This window comes from Nycticebus coucang, chromosome 10 (genome assembly GCF_027406575.1).
Source record: "Nycticebus coucang isolate mNycCou1 chromosome 10, mNycCou1.pri, whole genome shotgun sequence".
Classification (NCBI taxonomy): Eukaryota; Metazoa; Chordata; class Mammalia; order Primates; family Lorisidae; genus Nycticebus; species Nycticebus coucang.
Window position 1 is genome coordinate 60377005 of NC_069789.1, and position 17895 is coordinate 60394899.

At 49.7% G+C, this 17895-nt stretch overlaps 1 pseudogene; it reads left to right on the top strand.

The window, feature by feature from the left end:
* Nucleotides 1–856: 856 nt before the first annotated feature.
* LOC128597144 (protein S100-A10-like) lies at nt 857–1151 on the top strand (annotated as a pseudogene).
* Nucleotides 1152–17895: the final 16744 nt, after the last annotated feature.

Consider the following 17895-nt stretch of genomic DNA (forward strand, 5'->3'; position numbering starts at 1 on the left):
ATTTTTCGTTATAATTAAGTCCCTTTAGAGAAGCTGAGGCATGGATAAGAGAGGATATGAAAGTCAGGACCTGGTGCCTGACAACTTTAGGCTCCAGGGTCTAATTTCCCCCATAGCCCAACAACTGGCCCTCTCAAAAATTGTCACTCTTGGCTTCTCATAGGACCCTGGCATTCTTTTTCTCTCAAGAAGTCCTTCATCACCAGAGAGTGATAGCCATCCCTGGAATCCTACTACCTAGAGCTCAGGGTACTCCTAAGGCCCTGACCCACTCTGTTTCTTTAGCTCCCTACCTATCCCTGCCTCCATCTCTCAGCCTGCAACAAGGCAGAATCTTGGCCAAATGACTACCCACGGGCAGAAGGACACAAAGTCCCTGGCTAGTCATCGTCATGGTGACAAGCTGGAGGGAGCTGGCCCAGAGGATAAGTAGATTTGTCTCAGCCTATCCCCCGCTCTGCCCCTCCAGCCTGTCTTCCAGTTGCCTCTGTGGCCCTCTCCCTGAACACATGTGGCCCAGGCCTGCACCTGTCTTTGCCTTTCTCTGTCCCTCACTGGCTCTCTTAGATCCCTATTCAATCCATCCTCATCTCTTTTTGAAAGGGAACAATTGAAAGTTAACCCGAACAATGTTAAGAAGTGACTCTTAACACCTGGCATGCTGATATTAGTGTGCACTAAACATTAGATTTTAGGCTCTCTGCTACCTGAACGAAACCCTCTTGGCAAAGGGGACCCTGAGAAACACTTTAAAACTGAATTCCCAGACCCCAGCCATTGGCCTGGGCAATATGGTAAGACCCTCTCTTGCAGAAATAAAGAGGCCGCTGCGCCTCTCGGCCCAGACCTCACCAAAATGCCATCTCAGATGGAGCATGCCATGGAAACCATGATGTTCACATTTCACAAATTTGCTGGGGATAAAGGCTACTTCACAAAGGAGGACCTCAGAGTGCTCATGGAGAAGGAGTTGCCAGGATTTTCGGAAAATCAAAAAGCCCCTCTGGCCTCAGACAAAAATAATGAAGGACCTGGACCAGTGCCAAGCTGGCAAAGTGGGCTTCCAGAGCTGCTTTTCCCTAATTGTGGGCCTCACCATCGCGTGCAATGACTGTTTTGTAGTACACCTGAAGCAGAAGGGAAAGAAGTAGGCAGAACCTGACAATTACTCTGCCCTGGGAAGTGTTCTCTCAAAGGACTGCTTCAAACATCTGCCCCACAGCTTCTCCCTATATAAGGATTTCATGAGCAAATCAGGATCCTTAGAATAGATACAAATAAAATCCAACTCCCATTTGTCAAGCAGATTAGAAAAAGTTAATTAAATTTCAGATGAGCCTTCGTTTTTTTTACATTGTTTGCATCCCCTTGCCCTCAATAAACATAATCCTTTTTTCAGTTCTGAAAAAACACAAACCGAATTCCCAGCCATGACAGGATGGGGGAGATAAAACACAATTACATCCTCGTTTATATAGTGGTGAGAAAAAAAACCAAACAAACCCACAATTACAAATGCACATGACTTCTCTTTTCATAAATATTCATGACTCCTCCCATGGCTTGGTGCTACGTATATTTGAGCATCCTGTTGCGTATAAAATCTTGTTCTTTTTGTCTGTCTCTCTTTTAAGGCACGTGCCCAGGGCTCTGCTTTTGAGCCTGTTGGAATGGTGGCCCAATAGGCTGCTATCCTTGATGAGAAATAAAGCTCTCCTTTTCCCAAAGTATAAACATCATTAATATTTTTTTCAGACAGATTCTTACTCTGTAGCCCTGGGTAGAGTGCCAAGGCGTCAAAGCTCACAGCAACCTCAAACTCCTGGGCTGAAGTCATCCCCTTGCCTCAGTCTCCCAAGTAGCTGGTACTACAGGCGCCCACCACAGCACTTGTTTTCTATTTTTAGTATAGACAGGGTCTTGCTTTTGCTCAGGCCGGTCTTGAACTCCTGAGCTCAGATAATCCACCCACCTCAGCCTCCCAAGAGTGCTAGGATTACAGGCGTGAGACACTGCGCCTGGCCCCATAATGAATTTTTTAAGTAAATGTTGGCTTTACACATGCATGTGCACACGCACATTCACACCCACATGTGTTCTTCATCTCCCTCTTCTTCGCCATCTCTTTTCCTCACCATCTCTGTCCCTGCCTATCCCTCTGGACTGAATGCACTTTTCTTTGTTTTCTCTTCATACTCTCCTTCCCAGGTCTGTTTCTGGCTATCACCTCATCCCTCCAGCAGGACAAGAGTGATCCGAGCTCCCCTCTTGGCCTCTGTGGGAATGAGATACTTGGAAAGCAAAGGGCTGCCCTTTGAAGCACAAACACTGAATTTTTGAACTCCATCTCATCTGCCTGTTCAATCGCTAAAGCTCCCTGTGCCTCGGTTTCTTTATCTGTAAAATGCACACATCTAGATATTAGCTCATTGTAGGTATACATCAAAGAGAAGTTCCTAGAATGAAAGCTGATGTCTCCCAAACTCATCTCTTCTCCCCCCATCTAGTCTGTCCCCTGATCAATCTGAGATCAAGAGGTCACTCATGTAGTCCTCATGTCCCCCAAATATGGCCTGTACAGCTGAGCCCAGGTATCAGCCCCCTGCTGGAGCATCCTCTCTCCCCATAAGAGCCCACTGGCTTCCTCTGCCAGGGTAGCAGCCTGCCACGGCCGGCCTGAGCAGGACTGGCTTGGGAACACTTCCAGCCCCCGGCAGGGCCCAGCCAGTGTCAGTTTCAAGCCCTTCTGGGGTGGGAGAAGGCTCGGGTGGGGCTGCCAAAGTCAACACAGCCCGTCTCCATGGGCAGGGACCGGTTTGGCACCTGCAGGCCTGGTTTCCAGCCCACATGCCTTAGTCTTGGCCTCTCCTGGGGTCAGCTGGAGTTCCTCTTCCTCCATTTCTCCAAGTCTAAACGTCTCAGTCTCTGTCATGCAGTCTGGTCATTGCTCTTCAGGACCACAGCTCTGCCTGCCACTCCCTACCCTAAACCCCAGACCAGCCCCAAGACAGCTTCTCCCCTCATACCCACAACCTTACACCTCAAAAGTGGGAATTACCTACCCATACAGAGTATGGCAACATGCCTTTACTATTCCATCGTCTCCTCTAGCATGACTGATTATTCTAGGGGATGTTCCCCCAGCTGAAATACTTGATAGTTCCCCAGAAGAACTTCCCAAAGGCCCATCAACTCTTTAATAGAAGCATTAAAAAAGAATTTGCTCCCCGAGATTCTTTGAATCCCTTGCCTCAAAAATCCTCCCCTTGCTGTTTATATCAATCTGTCAGAATGTGAGCCTTACCCAGTCCTAACCAAAGCCCCTAGCACTGAAAGACCACCTCAGACCTAACTTCCAATTCTCAATGTATTTCAACTCTGCCTTCCCTCTAAGAGGCTGCCAAACCTCTGTTGAGTGGCAGTCTCCCTCACTAAGGTGAACAATAAACTGGGCTTCTTGTTATCAGTAGGTTGTCCTGGTGATGTTTGGGGAGCCAGCATTTAACACTCTCTACTTATCTTCCCCCCACAAAGGAGCCATTGTGGTCCCCACATGTGCAGCCCCAATAAGATCCCAAATCTGGCCCACATCCCCTCTGAGCAGACATGTCTCCTGAATCCCTCAGGGTCAGGTCAGCTCTCTGCCCCGCAGCTGCTTCTGACTGGGAGGCCAGTCCAGGGCCAAGCCCAAGCTTCCTGTCAAGAGGACAGAAGGGGTAGCAGGGAGGGAAGGGGCTGGATTTAATTAACAAATAGGTGAGGGGTGCAGCCGGGATGGGCAGAAGTCCCCAGCAATCCAGACTTCTCTCCCTTGCACTGGAAGGGGAGCAAAGCTCTCAGCCTTTCCAGCTGGATTTGTTTTGCAAACTTGAGGGCATCCTATGCCCAGGCCGCAGAGAAGCTGTGAGGGCAGGTGGGGAGAAGCAGGAGGCAGCTCCAAACATGGGATAGACACCGCCTCAATTCAGACTGACCACCCCTTCCCAACACGCCCTTTCTTCGTTCCTATTTCCAAGTGTTCTACAAGTTCTAACTCTCACTCTGCACCCCAAGTCCCTCTCCCTGCTACCTGTTTGCTCAGGTGTGGAAAAGGAGCCAGCCTTTCCCCCCAAAGGAGGTAGCATATATTTTGAGCCCAAGGCTGGAGCAATTCAGAAAGGCACCCCCTTTCACCCCCACCTGAGCTTGGGCATGCCCCCTAGGCGGGCAACGGACGTCACCAATGCCCTTTGTCCATTGCAGCAGGCTCGCCCAGCACTGCCCTGCCCCAACCCCCTTCCCCACCCGGGGCGGGGCTGTCCTTCCTCTCCCCCAGTGGCTCTGGGGGCTCGGGTCCCAGGGCTGTACAAAGAGTCCTTTGTCTGAGCTGGAAACAATTGTCCTCCCCTTTATGGAAACATGGGCTGTGTCTCATAATCAAGCCTTCAGAGGCTGGATCAAAGGGCACTGCAGCTCGGGGTGCTGGGGATTATGGAGTTGTCCCAGAGACACTGACAACCTGTCATCGGTCCCTAATCCCTACCTGTCCCAAGCCCACTGAGAATACCCTTTCTTCCCTGGGCTGGGCTTGTGTGAGCCCTGGGGAGGGAAGGGAGATGGGGGAGACAGGAGGAGGACAGGGTGAGTCTCTACCCTCCTGGGCACCCAGGGCTCAGGTTACAGCCCCTGCCAGCTTGGCATTGGGTGTGAACGTGCAGAAAGGCACTACCTGGTGAGAAAGGGTGGTGCCTGGTTTGGCCCAGGGCCACCCCCCATCTCCCGGATCCACAGTTAAGGGGGGAACAACCTTTCAGAGTCCCAGGGGCCTCCTCTCCCTATTCACTTTGGCACAGGGTGAGTTTCTGCCCAGAGACACAAGGGGCCCTGCCATCACCACCCCAACCCCCTTCCTGCCTCCCATTCCTAACTCCTCCCCTGCAGCGCCACATCAGGCCTTCCCCTCTCCATCCCGCCCACAGTCACCAGGCCTGGAGGCTGAGGACTACAGGTTCCAGACCACAAATTCCTCCTTTGCCTCCACAAACATATCCCACACACTTTTTTTAGAACCCCAGTCCCCCACCTTCCCCTTCGAAGAAACAAGTCCTAAATCACTCACCTAGAGATTAAAACCAGCCTCCCTGGGCTGCTGCTACAATCAGAGCACAGAAAATCACATCGTCAGAACTGGAAAAGGTCTGGGGGACAAATCTGGGGATTGTGGCCCTGCTTCTTCCAGTCACAGGCAGAGTTTTGTGTACCTAGTCATTATTCTGAATAGATTTTGTTGGCATTTCAAAATGACTTAAGAAATCATTGATGTAGTACCATCCATACCATTGTACAGATGGGTGGGCTGAGGCTCAGAGTGGGGAAATTGCTGAGGTCTCCTAACTCCCAGGCCACAGATGTGGATTCCTGCTCTTTGTGGCTTGTCTCCCTGCCAGCCACCACCCACAGGCGTTTGTGACCTTTTGCAACAAAGGTCAGGGTTAATTCAAATGTCTAGGAGACCCAGGCCCTCCTCTGAGCCCGCTTACAATCAAGCAGAGATGGAATAGATAAGAACTGTCAGACAGGGATGGGAATAAACACCGGCTTCCATGCAATGCACTGAAATAGCATCAAAAGCTTGCCTGCTACAAACAGGCAGACACATGAGAAAACTAGTCCTGCAAAGAACGGAGGCCATGGAGTCCTCTGTGCCACCTTCGGCCAGGCTGGCTATGGGACCATGAGGTGCAGGGACAGCAGGGTGGACAGCAGACGAAGCAAGAGTGAGTGCTGGTGTGTAGCCTGGGGTCCGCTCTGCAGGAAATTTAGAGTTCTGGCCAGGCGCAGGGGCTCACGCCTATAATCCTAGCATTCTGGGAGGCCGAGGTGGGTGGATAGCTTGAATTCACGAGCTTGTGACCAGCCTGGGCAAAAAGTGAGACCGTCTCTACTAAAAATAGAAAACACTGAGGCAGGGGGATCCCTTGAGCCCCAGAGTCGGAGGTTGCTGTGAGCTATGATGATGCCATGGCACTCTACCCAGGGCGACAACTTGAGTCTCTGTCAAGAAAGAGAGAGAAATTTAGAGTTCTGCTCAAGGCACAGAATGCAAAAGCCCCAAATGCAAGAACCCCACACTCTACTCTCTACACAGCAGCCAGAAAGTTCAAACCCTCTGGGGCTGCACATCTCACAAAGTAAAAGCTGAAGTCCTACAAAGGCCCTGTGACATCTGGTCCCCCACCCTACAGACTTTATCTCCACCCACCTCCCTTCCTCGCCCTACTCCAGCTGTGCAGTCTTCCTTGCTGTACCTCGCGAGCCATAGGCCTCAGCTGCAGGTCCATGTAGGGGCAGAGAGATGTCATAGCTTTCCTGCCCATTGCAATGTTCACGGTGTTGTCAAAACCACAGTGGGGGGCGGTGCCTGTGGCTCAGTCGGTAGGGCGCTGGCCCCATATACCGAGGGCGGCGGGTTCAAACTCGGCCCCGGCTGAACTGCAACCAAAAAATAGCTGGGCGTTGTGGCGGGCGCCTGTAGTCCCAGCTACTCGGGAGGCTGAGGCAAGAGAATCGCTTAAGCCCAGGAGTTGGAGGTTGCTGTGAGCTGTGTGATGCCATGGCACTCTACGGAGGGCCATAAAGTGAGACTCTGTCTCTACAATAAATAAATAAATAAATAAATAAATAAATAAATAAATACATGTCCCTCCTTATCATAAGGTCAAAGCCTTAAGGGGCTTCTGCATTCATTCTTTTCCCTCAGTCCTTACACCTGATCAACTTTTAAACCTGCAATTTTTTCCAATTCCCATGTCAGAATAGTAATCTTTATTTTTTGAGACAGAGGCTCACTATGTCGTCCTCAGCAGAGTGCTGTGGCATCACAGCTCACAGCAAACTCTTGGGCTTAAGCGATTCTCTTGCCTCAGCTTCCCAAGTAGCTGGGACTACAGGTGCCCACCACAACATCCGGCTATTTTTTTGTTGTTGTTGCAGTTGTCATTGTTGTTTAGCTGGCCTAGGCTGGGTTCGAACCCACCAGCTTGGGTGTATGTGGCCAGTGCTCTACCCACTGAGCTACGGGTACTGCTCAGAATAGTAATCTTTATAAACACTAAATATGTGTCCGGTGCCTACCACAGGCCAGAGTCTGTTACACACTAACAGCCCAGTGGAGCAAACTGTTGTCATCCCTCAACCTCCTCCCCTGGAAACCATTCACTATGGGAAGGCTTATTTGGGTCTCAGGCTAAATATTGCCCCTCAGAATACTCTTCTCTGGCCATACCCCATTACCTTCCAACAACCTAACTATCCTCCTATTTTAATTCGCCACATAGCACTTGGCACCCCCTACAGGCTTTCTGGCTTGATGTCTAACTCCCCCATTAGAACTGAAGCCCTCTAAGGGCAAGGTCTCTCTCTTTCTCCATGACATCTCACACCCAGAACAGCACCAGGGCTCAGTGGGCACTCTGTAAAGACTCGTTGAATGCAATGTTTGGTAGCTATGAAAAAAGAAGCACAGAGAGGTTGAGTGACAGCCCTGAGGTCTACGTGTCGGAGCCAGGAATCATCCTTCCACATTCGTGCTTCCTAATTATCTCCTCTGATCCCGCCTCCACACACCAGCCAAAGTAAGCTTTTCAAAATGTAAATCAGATTCCTTCTGACACACCTTCCCATGGCTTCCAATTCTGATTATAATCATCTCCAAATTTCTTCTCTGGACACATTTAGCTGTCTTCAGCTGGCCTTTGCCCACCATTATTTCCTACTACTCTCCAGATTCTGTGAACCACCAGATAGACTGTGCTTGCTCCTACCCCAGGTCCTTTGCACTTGCCTTCTCCACTCTGGGAAGATTTTTGCCTGGGCTCATTCTCCCCCATCAAGTCTCCTTGTGAAGACCATCTTGACCACTTTAAGGCCACCCCCTGGTCTCAACTTAGTTGCCCTCCACCATATCCTTCTCAGCATTTCCTCCACTATACTCACTACCTGTTACAATTATTATTATTTTTTTGAGACAGAATCTCACTATGTCACCCTGGGTAGAGTGCTGTAGCATCACAGCTCACAGCAACCTCAAACTCCTGGGCTCAAGCTATTCTCCTGCCTCAGCCACCTGAGTAGCTAGGACTATAGGCGCCCGCCACAATGTCCAGCTATTTTTTGGTTGCAGTTGTCATTGTTGTTAAGGTGGCCCGGGCTGGGTTCGAACCACCAGCCCTGGTGTATGTAGCTGGCACACTAACCACTGAGCTATGGGCGCCAAGCCCCCGCTACAGTTATTGATTTATAATTTGTCCCTAGTCGCCCAGAACATAGCCCTATGACAGCAGAGATCTCTGTTTCCCCACTGTGTCTCCAATGCCTGGCACAAAGTGGGCACTCATTAAATATTTGTTGAATGGGCTCTACGCCTGTAGCACAGTGGTTACGGCACCAGCCACATACACCGAAGGTAGCGGGTTCAAACCTGGCCCGGGCCAGCTAAAACAACTGCAACAACAACAACAAAAAATAGCCGGGCGTTGTGGCAGGCGCCTGTAGTCCCAGCTACTTGGGAGGCTGAGGGAAGAGAATCGCTTAAGCCCAGGAGTTTGAGGTTGCTGTGAGCTATGACGCCACAGCACTCTATCGAGGGCGACATAATGAGACTCTGCCTCAAAAATAAATAAATAAATAAATATTTGTTGAATGAATGCAAGAGTGAATGCATGCATTTTGGAAGAAGGCCCAATGAGCAGCAAAGAAATGGTGTTGGAAAGGCAGTCTGGCTGGCTGCAGAGAGCCATCCCACAGAAGAGGTCTGCGGGCCTGGGGAGGCATCCAGGATTACAGTTAAGAGACCAGGGATACCGAAGCTCCTTGCTGTGCTAGGGAATCCCACATGGGGATAGAGGACTGGTTATTAAAACTGGCAAAGGGCAAAAAGGCAAAACTGGTGAGCTTAACCCCGTGCATCTCACTCCTCTTATCGAATTTCTCTGAAGCTGTTATCGCTCTGGACTTCAAACAGCTGCCTCTTATCTTCAGCCTAGCCCAGGCAGTTATCAGGTTCTAGCATCACAGCTTTCCAAGCTTCTAGGAGCAGAGACCAGTGCCAGGTCTCCAGCCTGGCATGGGGAAGGCCCTTGTGTCTTCCCTCCTTGCACTCAGCCCCACCCATTCTCTCAAAGCCCCCAGGGTCCCTCATCACAATCAGGGAAGGGCAGGAGACAGCTTGAATCTCATGAAACCACCTTGGGTGAAATTGGAGCTAAAACAAATTTGGTTCAGGTGTCCAGCTGGTCTTACCAACCATTTAGGGCACAGGTCCTAGGCCTCCTCTTACCACCTGAGCCTTGGGTTCAAGTCTTTTTTTTTTTTTGTAGAGACAGAGTCTCACTTTATGGCCCTCTGTAGAGTGCCATGGCATCACACAGCTCACGGCAACCTCCAACTCCTGGGCTTAAGCGATTCTCTTGCCTCAGCCTCCCGAGTAGCTGGGACTACAGGCGCCCGCCACAACGCCCAGCTATTTTTTGGTTGCAGTTCAGCCGGGGCCGGGTTTGAACCCGCCACCCTCGGTATATGGGCCCGGCGCCTTACCGAATGAGCCACAGGTGCTGCCCCGGGTTCAAGTCTTAAATAGATCCCCCCAAACATGCCTCAGATGCCAGGCCTCCTCTGAGAACATCCCAGTTTGCAGTACCCTTCAGTGCCAAAAGAGGTTTATCAGGGAGAAGCGGGCACGTCTATGTGCCTCGATCTATCCTGTTGTGAGAAGTCACTCCTCACCTACCAAGGACCAAGTCACCTGCAGGACTTTGAAGTCAGATGGTGAGAGAAACTGGGTCACCCTATAGGATAGAATCTGCCTCCTCGTCACCCCAGCAGGACACAGCTCTCATGGAGTTCCAGTGAAGTCCAGGAGAACACAGGCTGACAGCCACCTGCCTGATTTCACACCAGGTGGTGCCCTGGCCCAGGCTCCACTAACAGGAGAGCCAAGACCCTCCCTATACCTCTGGGCAGGAAGGCAGCACGGTATTACCTGCTCTGGAGAACAAATGCAAACTTCCCTCCCTTCTCTTGAGCTGCAGGAACGCATGCAAGTTTGAGGGACGGGAAATGCATTTTTGGAAGCTGTCCAGACTCATCTTTCCTTGTGCCATTCTGCTCCAAAGCAGAGGGGTGTCACTAAGGAAAAGAAGCACACAGCAGTGGAGCTGGGATGACCGTGTCAGCACCTGTGCAGAGCAGCTTATCAGTAATTGAAGGCCAGATGATTGGGGTAGAGAGAGGGGAGCTTGGACCTGACCTAGGTACGGAAGGACATTGTTGCAGGGCTTGTAGTAGGAGATAGTCAATCCCAGACTCACAAGTTTGAAAGACCCTCTAGCTGCAGGGAGTGGGGAAGGGTCTGAGGAACAGACTTGCAGGAAGAGATGCCAGTAGTTCAAGAGAGAAATAGACCATTGAGAGAGCCCACAGGTGCGGGTGATTTCTCTTTTTCTTTTGGCCAGGGCTGGGTTTGAACCCACCACACTCGGCTTATGGGGCTGGCGCCCTACTCCTTGAGCCACAGGCGCCACCCAATTTCTCAATATAAAGACACTAAACAGCAGGCTCCTAGCATGGTAGAGCTCCTCAAGAGTTTTTAAACCATTTTTGGAAAACATGAGTTTTCATCTTCCAAAAGGCTCAGTAAGCCTCCACGTATTTGGGATACCCAACAGCTTCCCCAGGCCTGCAAGGGGAAGTGCAGGTGTATTAGTAGTGCAGGTTTATTCTCTAGCCCTGGGTCCCTGTCTGCACCCCAGTGCAGTATCCAGCCTGATGCCTGCCCCTCCACCCAACCCAGGTGACGCCCCTCTTCCCCTGTGTCTTGTTCAATACCTAGCAGAGTGCCTGGCCCAAGGTAAAGCTCTCGGTAAACACTCTGTTTGTTTTACACACAGCAGAGTCAATCTCGCCCTCTTTACCTCCACTGCGCCAGAGCACACGCCTCTAACATCGCGCTCAGGTCGCTGGGCAATAACTTGTTTACTTGACATCTCCACCCAGATGTGAGCGCCGTGAGGGCTGAGGCAGGGGCCCTTTCATCTCATGTCCTCACTGCCTGGCACACAGTAAGCATTCAATAAAAGCTTGTTGAAAAAATGCATGGCACCTCTCTGAAACCTTCCCAGTTCACTTCTGAGTAACCACAGCCCACTTGTGCTACCTTCTGTACGGCCCTCACCACACTCACCTGTGGCCCGATGGTTAATCCAAGGACCTCAGATGAGTCCAGGTCCAATTCCTGGCTGCACCATCGGATAATGATCTGTTTCCACTTGGCTTCCATCTTCCAGTAGGGAAATGGAAGGCAGGAATCCAGTAACTCATGCTAAGAGTTTGAGAAATGTCAAATAAATGGCAACTTTGTTATTTTTGTCTCATCCACAGTTTTCTCACTCCTGGAATCCTAAAGCTAGCTGTTTAGTGCTTCTAGGGCCTTGCTCTTAGGGGCATAAGATGCCCTAGGTGTGGCCAAAGAACAAGCAGGTCCAATGTGAGGACAACATTTCTTTTTTCTTTAGAGACAGAGTTTTGTTATGTTGCCCAGCATCTTCTCCAACTCCTGGGCTCAAGCAATCCTCTCATCTCAGTCTCCTGAATAGCTGGGAGAATGGAAGAATGAGAAAAGAAAAAGAAGGCTGGCCAGATAGAGACAGAATCAGGAGGCACCTTGAGTTTGCCTGGGAGTGCCCGTGTATATTGGTGTGGCAGGGCCAACTGTCAAGATCCGGCACCAGCCTGCTCAGCAGCTGGGCTCTGGTGTGGCTATTCTGGCCCATGCTGGAGGCCACTTCTGCCCCCGCCCCTCCAGGGCTCTCCTTGAGCTCCCCAGCTCTCTCAACACACCTGCTTGAATTTCCTAATCTTGTTGGCCGGTTAGGGACAGGAGTCCTTGGAAGTGAAGGACAAAACTGTCATCAGGAACCCAGACTGACCATCTAGCAAATTATGGCATCCCTTGGGCCTCATAATCCTTTATGTATAAATTGGAAGAGCAACATCTATCTCATAGAATTATTTTTTTTTTTTTTGAGACAGAGTCTCACTCTGTGCCCTGGATTGAGTGCCATGGCATCATAGCTCACAGAAATCTCAAACTCTTGAGCTCAAGTGACCCTCTTGCCTCAGCCTCCAGAGTAGCTGGGCACCCACCACAATGCCCAGCTAGTTTTTCTATTTTTAGTAGAGATGGGGGTCTTGCTCTTGCTCAGGCTGATCTCAAACTTCTGAGTTCGGGCAATCCATCTGCCTCAGCCTCCCAGAGTGCTAGGATTATAGGCTTGAGCCACTTTGCCTGTCCTCTCATAGAATTTTATGATTAAACTAGATCATATTAGGGTGGCCATATAACTTATTATCCAAACTGGATACATTTGAGAGTGAAAAGGTGCCACTGTTAACAGTCATAATGGATGGGTGGCGCCTGTGGCTCAAGGAGTTGGGCGCTAGTCCCATATGCCGGAGGTGGCGGGTTCAAACCCAGCCCCGGCCAAAAACCACAAAAAAAAAAAAAAAAAAAAAAAAAAACAGTCATAATGGAACAGTAGGCATAAGCCAGGACTCCATCTGGCAAACTGGGAGGCCAGGCCACCCTGGGTTCTTCTGTGCATCAGCGTCTTGCACTAGTGATAATAATGACAGCTGGCACTCACTGGCTCTCACCTTGTATGGGGAATGGTCCTGAGTGCTATACCCTATTTGACTCTCACAATGACAGAAGTAACTATTTTATGGGTGGATATCCACCATTTTTTATGTGACTAAACCAAGGCATAGAACAGTTAAGTAAAAACTGAACCCATAGTCTATGTGCTCTATTGCCAGACACATTGGCCTTGACAAAACTATTGCTTTTCCTTTTAAGCCACCCCACACTGATTGCCAAGAGTCAGTGTGTCTTAGCCCCCAAGTGGAGCAGGCTTCCTCCTCAGGGGTGTCCTTCATGGCATGGGTCCTCTACTCCTTGTCTAAGCCCATTCCCTGGCAAGCCCACCTATTCACCACACTAAGCAACCAACTATAATTGCAAACTAGTGACTTGGCCCAGATTTCTCTGCTGAGCTGCAAACCAGAACATTCAGGGGCTGCCAGACTATCTCTGGTATCACTCATCTGGAACTAAAGCACCCTGAGAAGGGTCCCCAAGGTGACTTCTTGCAGGGTCCAGAATGTGCCAGGGAAGTCTATCTAGGCTAGAGGAATAGACAAACTGATGTGCCCTAAATTAAAAAAAAACAAAAACAAAAAAAAACCTGTCAGCAGAGCATCTGAAAGCTTCTGGGCAGCTATGAGGTGGAGACTGTTTTTTGACAACACCTCTATGAGCAAGTCCTAGGTTGGGTTCTGCAGAAGCAGATCCTGAGTCAGAGTTTGGAATGCAAGATGTTTCTCTGTGAATGGAAGAGGAGAGGGAAGGGGCAGTCAGAGGGAGAGTTTGAACCATATGGCAGGCCCAACAAAGGCTCAACAAACCCCACAGGAAGCTCAGGAGTCAGTGTCACCTCTTGGGGTGGTCCCATGTGGGCCTTCGGCGGCCAGACCTTTATACCCCTACCTTGCTCAGTTCCTAGGTGCAGGCTGCCCCAGGAAGGCATGAGCTCAGTGAAGTGGCCTCTTCAGCTGAGGGAGACCCTGAAGGAGCTGACAGCTGGAAGGCGTCTGGGGACCACACTCTTCACAACCTGGTGGCAAATGCTTTCCACAAGGGGATCTGAGTAGTGCACCCCCAGTCCCCCGTAGCTCACCCTTACGTTGTGCAAGTTTACTTCTCCATGTCTGCTGTGGACTTTCTTCCCAACGGGAATCTTGGAAGGGGGAGGTTAGAAGGACAAACTGCGGTTCCTCGCAGCTGCTGCTGGTCTCCGGTCTCCAGTGATCGCGCCCCTTCTTCCTCCTCCAATACCTGTTCTGGATTCCCTCACCGCACAGCCAGCCCTCTGCTGGCCTCAGAGGCTCCCCTGACGAAGTGATCCCTGAGGCGTCTGAGCTCCTGGTCATGGCACCCTTCTCAGGCAGGGTTGCTGCCCTTACCCATTTATAGCCACCTGGGGACCACCAAGAGGCACCACTGTGGTCACCAGGGTCTCACACAAAATTTTCCTGTCCTGGCTGGGCACAGCGGCTCACACTTGTAATTCTAGCACTCTGGGAGGCTGAGGCAGGTAGATCACCTGAGCTCAGGCGTTTGAGACCAGCCTGAAGGAAGCAAGACTCCATGTCTATTAAAAATAGAAAAACTAAAAAAAAAAAAAAAAAAGATAGAATAACTAGCCAGACATTGTGGTGGGCACCTGTAGTCTCAGCTACTAGGGAGGTTGAGGGAAGAGGAGCTTGAGCCCAAGAGTTTGAGTTGCTGTGAGCTGTGACACTACAGCACTCTACCCAGGGTGACAAAGTGAGACTCTGTCTCAAAAACAAAACAAAACAACACCAAAATTCTCCTGTCCTTGTGGGTAATAGCAACCAAACTCCTCCAGCTGACCAGGGGCAATTCTCTACAGGATGGTGACTCCTCTTCCTGTCTCCTGGCCTTGCCTGGTGGCACCAATGCCTATGATTCTGTAGAGCTCCTTCTGGGTGACCGCTAGCCCTGCAGAGCCCAGAGAACTGTCCAATTCTAGAAACTGGGCAAAGGATTAGGACTGTTTTTTTTTTTCTTTTTTGTAGAGACAGAGTCCCACTTTACCGCCTTCGGTAGAGTTCCATGATGTCACAGGTCTTACAGCAACCTCTAACTCTTGGGCTTCCACGATTCTCCTGCCTCAGCCTCCTGAGCAGCTGGGACTACAGGCGCCCCCCACAACACCCGGCTATTATTAGAGATAATAATAATTATCTCACTCTGGCTCAGGCTGGTGTCGAACTCGTGAGCTCATGCAATCCACCCACCTCAGCCCCCCAGAGAGCTAGGATTACAAGCGTGAGCCACCTCACCCAGCCTTTAGATTATCTGACTATTAAACCTCAGTTTTCTGGGCCCTCCCATGACAACTGATGAGAGCTTCTTTATATACAACTGAAGAGGCCTTCTGATCTTCACACTTGAGTTTCAGTTGCCTGTTGCTCCCCTTAGCTCTTTCTTATCTTATCCATAGCTTAGTAAGAACACTTTGGTTTCCTTCTCTTGAGGGATACCATTTCCTCAACACCTATCAGACTCCTGGTATATGGCACTTTCTTTCTTTTTTTTTTAGAGACAGAGTCTCACTTTATCACCCTCAGTAGAGTGCTGTGGCATCACAGCTCACAGCAACCTTCAACTCCTGGACTTAGGTGATTCTCTTGCCTCAGCCTCCCGAGTAGCTGGGACTACAGGCGCCCGCCACAACGCCCGGCTATTTTTTTGTTGCGGTTTGGCCAGGGCTGGGTTTGAACCCACCACCCTCCGTATATGAGACCAGCACCCTACTCACTGAGCCACAGGCACCGCCCATGGTATGTGGCACTTTCTGATGCCTTCTCTCTGACTGGCACACCATTCTGATTTACAACCAATGAAAGCTTTAGCAGTGTCACCTTGTGCTAAAAGCCCTCTGTGCTTTGCTTGCCACTGGTGGTAAGACCTCATGAGCATGGGTTGTCCAGATCCCAACCCCATCTTATCATCTGCTTCTGGTATGCTCCTAACTGGGTTTTCTAGAAGCAGATGCTGAGACAGAGATGGAGTATAAGAAATTCATCAGGGGCTGGACTCGGTGGCTCACGCCTATAATCCTAGCACTTGGGAGGCCAAGGCAGGTGGATTGCTTGAGCTCAGGAGTTCAAGATCAGCCTGAGAAAGAGCAAGACCCTATCTCTAAAAAATAGCTGGGTGTTGTGTCAGGCACCTATACTCCCAGCTACTTGGGAGGCTGAGGCAAGAGAATCACTTAAGCCCAAGAGTTTGAGGTTGCTGTGAGCTGTGATGCCATGGCACTCTACCCAGGGTGATGACCTGAGACTCTGTCTCAAAAAAAAAAAAAAGGAAGAAAGAAAAAAAAGAAAAAGAAATTCATCAAGGGTCAACACTTTTGTTGGGAGAGGGAGCAGGCCTAGGCAGAAGAAGTCTAACTGCCATACAGACCTGTGAAGACTGGACCAACCACCAGAGAGCCCTGAAGTGAGTAATACATGTTAGAGCTATCCCTCAGTGGACTGAGACTGTTTTCCAAAGTGACTGTACCAATTTACATTTCCACCAGCAATATATGAGAGTTCCGGTTTCTCCACATTCTTGTCAACACTTGTTATTATCTTTTTTTAAAATCACAGCCATCCTAATAGATGTAAATTGGTATTTCATTGTGGATTTGATTTGCTTTTCTGTAATAGGTAATGCCAATATTATCTTTTTATGTGCTTATTTAGCAGTCTCAACAATTTTAGCCTGGAATTAAAATGATTCAGTTCAGGGTTTATCACACTTGATTAAGCCTTAGAACTCTCTTCAGATGTGAGTTCATAAAAAGTCTAACATAAAGAAACCCAGAGCTTGGGCGGTGCCTGTGGCTCAAAGGAGTAGGCCGCTGGCCCCATATACCGGAGGTGGTGGGTTCAAACCCAGCCCTGGCCAAAAACAGCAAACAAACAAACAAAAAAAAAAAAAAAAAGAAAGAAAGAAACCCAGAGCCAGCGACCTGGGGAAGAAAGAATCAAAATTTCAGCCAGTTTACTCAGTGTCCTTCCCAGGGTCTAACCCTAACAGAAACACCTCTGAAACTCCTAGAACTTTATAAAGCACGGTTTGAAAACCACTGATTAGGGCAACATCACTAGATAACTGAAAAGACAGGGCAGTAAATAGTAAGGAAGTGTTTGATCAATCTAAATGAGAGGTATTTCATAATCACAATTTTGACCAAAAACAGACCTGTGGGGTCTGACAACAGAATATTTGAACCCAAAATATTTTCTGAAAATTCAACAGCTATTAACTGAATAACTTTCTTTTTTTTTTTTTTTTTTTAAGAGAGAGACCTCATCTCTATTTATTTATTTATTTATTTATTTATTTTTGTAGAGACAGAGTCTCACTGTACCGCCCTCGGGTAGAGTGCCGTGGCGTCACACGGCTCACAGCAACCTCCAACTCTTGGGCTTACGCGATTCTCTTGCCTGAGCCTCCCGAGCAGCTGGGACCACAGGCGCCCGCCACAACGCCCAGCTATTTTTTTTCTGTTGCAGTTTGGCCGGGGCTGGGCTTGAACCCGCCACCGTCGGCACATGGGGCCGGCGCTCTACTCACTGAGCCACAGGCGCCGCCCCTGAATAACTTTCCAATGCAGGTTTTCTAAGTTCTGGGGATAAAAGCAGTGAACAAGACAGACAAGGCCCTGCTCTCGTGGGATTTACATTCCAGTGGATAGAGGCGGACCACAGACAAACAAATAAACAAGGAAAACATCAGATGGTAGGTTAAGACCTATTTCCACGTGATTGGTGACAGGTGGCTACTTTAGATTAGCAGGTCAGGGAACCCTGGAGGAGGTAACATTTAAACAGAGAGCCAGAAGACTAGAAAGCAGAGGAAATAGCCAAAGCCAAAGCATAAGGTTGAGATCCAGGGTGTACTGTGTGAGGAGTTCCAGGGAGGTGAAGAAAAATGCCCAGGGAAGAGCCCTGGGAGTTAGACTAGAAAAGTTGGTAATAACCAGATTTTGTTGACCTCTATGGGCCATCTGGAACGTTACTTTTTTTTTTTTTTTTTTGTAGAGACGAGTCTCACTGTACTGCCCTCGGTAGAGTGCCGTGGCGTCACACGGCTCACAGCAACCTCTAACTCTTGGGCTTACGCGATTCTCTTGCCTCAGCCTCCCGAGCAGCTGGGACTACAGGCGCCCGCCACAACACCCAGCTATTTTTTTTGTTGCAGTTTGGCCGGGGCTGGGT